This window comes from Phaseolus vulgaris, chromosome 7, assembly GCF_000499845.2.
Source record: "Phaseolus vulgaris cultivar G19833 chromosome 7, P. vulgaris v2.0, whole genome shotgun sequence".
Taxonomy (NCBI): Eukaryota; Viridiplantae; Streptophyta; class Magnoliopsida; order Fabales; family Fabaceae; genus Phaseolus; species Phaseolus vulgaris.
Window position 1 is genome coordinate 22,133,694 of NC_023753.2, and position 4,634 is coordinate 22,138,327.

The following is a 4,634-nucleotide window of genomic DNA, read 5'->3' on the forward strand; positions in this document are numbered from 1 at the left end:
ACTAGAGGGAGAAATGGACAAAGACTATAGAATCTCAAGTTCTTCATGCTGGTCTACATAAGGAAAAAAACATGTTGTAAATAATTTGGGCTCACTTTAGGGGTTCAAATAACAAAGATAGGCTAGTCACTTATCCGTCAAAAGGCTAGGACTAATTGGTTTAGATATGGTGACTCTTGCTCTAGTTTTTTCCACTCAACTCTTAGGTGGAGGAGATTAAGGAATGAAGTGAAGGGGGTAGAGGTTGGGGGTGTCTGGTGTGAGGAGCCTAGTACTATACGAAGTGAAGCCAAAAAGCTTTTCGAAACCAGGTTTAAAGCAACAAAGGATTTTGGGGTTAGACTTGATGCGGTCGAGTTTAAAACCCTTGCTACAGAAGACAGCTTGCGAATGATAGAGGTTTTCTCTGAGGAAGAAGTAAAGGAGGCGGTGTGGCAATGCGAAGGTTCAAAGAGTCCAGGCCCGGACAGATTCAAATTTAATTTTATTAAGAAGAGCTGGAAGTACTTAAAGGTAGATTTTTTAGCAGCAGTAGAGGAATTCCATAAAACAGGTTGTATTCCCAAGGGGTGCAATGCTTCATTCATAGCACTTGTTCCCAAAGTTAAGGATCCCTACAAGCTTGATCAGTTTAGACCCATTTCTCTAGTGGGAGCCATATATAAAGTCATTGCTAAACTACTAGCAGGAAGGTTAAAGAGAGTTTTACCGGCAATAATAGATGAGAGTCAATCTGCATTTATAAAGGATACGGGTCTCACGGATAGTGTGCTCCTGGCAAACCAGGTGATTGAGGACCTTAGAAGGAAGGGGAGAAGCGGATTGTGCTTGAAGGTAGATTTTGAAAAAGCGTATCATTCGGTAAGATGGGAGTACATGTATGATATGCTTGATAGGATGGGTTTTCATAATACTTGGATTAAGTGGATCAAAGGATGTATGGAGTCGGCCACAATGTTTGTTATAGTCAATGGGAACCCAACAGAAGAATTCAGACCGACAAGAGGATTGAGACAGGGAGATCCCTTGGCACCGTTTCTTTTTACAGTAGTGGCAGAAGGCCTTGCTGGACTAGTTGGGCAGGCGATAAAAATCAACCTTTTGTCGGGAGTAAAGATTGGAAGTAAGGAGGTAGATGTGAGCTTCTTGCAGTATGCGGATGACACCCTTTTCTTTTGTGGAGATTCCTGGAGCAATGTGGTGAGTATGAAGGCAATTCTAAGGGGTTTTGAGATAGCAGCTGGGCTGAAAATCAACTTTCACAAATAAAGTCTAGTAGGTATAAATGTTGAGAATACTAATCTTAGATGCTACTCAAAACTTTTAAATTGTGGCCTGATGGGATATCCGTTTAAGTATTTGGGACTAGAAGTAGGAGGAAACCCAAGGAAAAAAACGTTCTGGAAATCTGTTGTGGAAAAATTGAAAGCCAGACTAAGTGTGTGGAAGGGGAGGTTTTTGTCCTTGGCAGGAAGGACTTTGTAATTAAGTCCGTGCTCACCGCAATACCTCTCTTCTATCTATCTGTATATAAAGCACCATAATCGGTTTACAAAAGCATAATTAGCATTCAGAGAAAATTTCTCTGGGGTGGGGAAAGGAGAAAAGGCCAATTTCATGGGTAAGCTGGGGAGATGTGTGCAAACAGAAAGAAGAGGGCGGTCTGGGAATCAAGGACATTAGAAAGTTGAATTGTGCCCTTGTAGCAAAATGGAGATGGCGGCTTATCTCGCAAGAGAAAGGGAAGTGGAAGGAGGTATTACTCTCAAAATATGGTTTGCAGCTAGATGACACACGTATTCCAGTGAAATACCAATCATGGTGGTGGAGAGATATAAAAAAGATCTGTAGGAAAGGTGAAGGAGAAGGTTGGTTCCAAGAAGAGTTACGATGGAAATTAGGAAGGGGAGATAAAATCAGATTCTGGGAGGATGTGTGGGTTGGTAATACAAGTCTAAAAACTTGTTTCCAAAGGTTTTATACCTTAACGGCAAATCAGGAGCAAAAAGTCGAAGAAGTTGGAGTGTGGGAGGGTTCTGAATGGCAATGGAGGTTACAATAGAGGAGGGAGAGATTTGAGTGGGAATCTGAGATGGAAAGAAGTCTTCTAGAAAGAGTGTCAAGGACTTTTATGAAGAGATACGTAAATGACACCGAAGTGTGGGGAGAGGAGGAATTAGAGATGTACACGGTGAGTTCAGCGTACACATGCCTAGTCAAGCAATTAAGAGGGACTCAACAAGTTATTTTTGATCTCCTTTGGAAAGCCACAGCGTTTCCAAATGTCTTAATAACAGCGTGAAGAGTTCTTATAGACAGAATTCCAACACGGGAGGCCCTTGTTAGAAGAGGTGTGCAGATGGAATCCACAGTTTGTGGTTTGTGTCGGACTAAGGAGGAGTCATCACAGCATTTGTTCATAGAATGTGTGTATGCACAGCGTGTCTGGTCCCTTTGCCAAAAGTGGCTGGGAATTGTGTTAGTGCAAAATAATGAGATTAAATCTCATTTTGAGAGTTTTCTTTGTACTCAGGCCAGTGTAAAGCAAAACTTGGTTTGGAAAGGTATTTGGGCAGCTGTTATAAGAGGTATCTGGGACCAGAGAAATTCTATTTTGTTCAATCAAGGAGTTGTGGATGTAGAGGAGATGATCCAGATGGCACAACTTAAATCCTAATCCTGGCTCAAACAAAGGACCAAGTCATTTAATTACTCTTTTGCAGATTGGATCATTAACCCGGTTATCTACATAAAGAGTGTCAAATAATGTGGTCTGCTTGTCAGAGGGATCCAGGGGTTAGGTAAAGGCTAACATGGACCAGGGCAGTAGCTAGGGGTGTTTCAAAGGGCAGACATCAGAGAGAAGCAAAACTGGAAGGCGATGCTTATATCTAAATGCTGGTAAGGCTTAAGCTGATGTAGGAAGGTATAACTGGTAGTTGGGCGTATGAAGACTAGTTAAATGATCAAGTGTGTATAGCAGAAGGTATAATTGCAGCAGTAATGGAATCTACTGAAATGGGAGGATGAAGTTATTAGCTGGAGCGGGGAGTCATACTCCCCTAGCACTGAAAACCTGATGAGTGCAGAATGAATTATGGAGTGGAAGGGTACCTTGGACTAGCGTTGGAGTGGTAAGGAGCTGCAGTTCTAAGGGTGAAGAAAAGTTGATGTAAGGCAAGTAGGTTGCAGCCAGATTTGTAAGCATAAGTGGCAAAGTAAAGTTTTTTATTCTAGCTTGAGGCAGAGGAGAGTATCATATGCCAGTGCTGAAAAGGGTAGTTAGTTCAAACCCTGTAACTGGTGCAGATCAGTAGATTCAGTTTAAATAGGTTGACATAGGCTTGCCTATTGACAGATCTGTGTTGTGGCATGGTGGGGATGTACTGTGTTGTATTGGTATAGGAGGTGATACATAGTCAACTAAAACGCAAGAAGCAGTAGCCTTAGCACAACTGGAAGGGGTATAATTTTGAGTCTGTCACTTTTGCAAAGCCAGGAGTCTATATTTGTAGGAAGGAGGAAAATTGGAAGTTTTCTGTTTTTGAGATAAGGTGTATCCGGAAAGAGCAAGCTAGGAGATATAACAATGATCCAAGGCTATGATCCAAAGCAAAGAGGAGAAGCCAAAATAGGATTAAGGAGGTCCTGAGTGGAATTTGGGTGGTGGCTGTTGATTATTGGCTGCTGCAGGCCTAGGAAGATCTGACTTTAGTGCATCTGCACAGGGGTGTATTGCATAGTTGGGAAGTAAGAAGGCACGAGTTAGAGCCACAATAGGGGAGAACTGATTCAGAAGTTGTGGGGTAGTTTTGTGAAAGGAACCTCGAGCAAACCGAAGGAACAGAAATTTGGTCCAATACAATCTGCTAACACCATATAATTGTCTTTTCCTTTTGCTCTTGTGAAGTGAACCTTCACACTTACTTAACCACTTGGTTAAGTTCGTGTCCAGTGGGGATCTTCTTAGAGTTCTCACCATATCCTTGCTTAAAATCTCAATCTAAGTAAAGTGTCACACCATAAAATGAAAAATCCTAAAATCAACTCACATCAAAACTCCCAATTCCTTTGCCAACAACATTCCTGCTATCAAGGCCTCACACTCAACTTGGTTGTTGCTCGCCTTAAATGCAAACTTGAGGGCTTGTTCAATTAAGAGTCCATTTGGTCATTCTAGAATGACTCCAGCTCCGTTCCCTTTTTGGTTGGAGGACCCATCAACAGAAACGACCCATTGGAAATCATTTGGATCGGGTTGGGAGTCCTTGGATGAAAGCTCTACCATAAAGTCTGCATATACCTAGCCTTTAATTGGCCCTCGTGGTTCGTACTGTATGTCAAAATCGGACAACTCAACCACCCAGCATACCATCCGACCTGCAATGTCAGGCTTTTGGAGAACCTTACGGATGGGCAGGTGGATCATTATGATCAAAGTGAAGCTTTGAAAATAATGAAGAAGTCGCCGAGCTGTGAACACCGCAGCTAGAGCAGCTTTCTCAATAGCTTGATACCGAACCTCTGGTCCTTGTAGCACCTTGCTTACGAAATAGACTAGCGTCTGGATCTTCTCCTGATCTTGCAAAATGACTGAGCTGATAGCCCGATCTGATATTGAAAAGTATAGACGC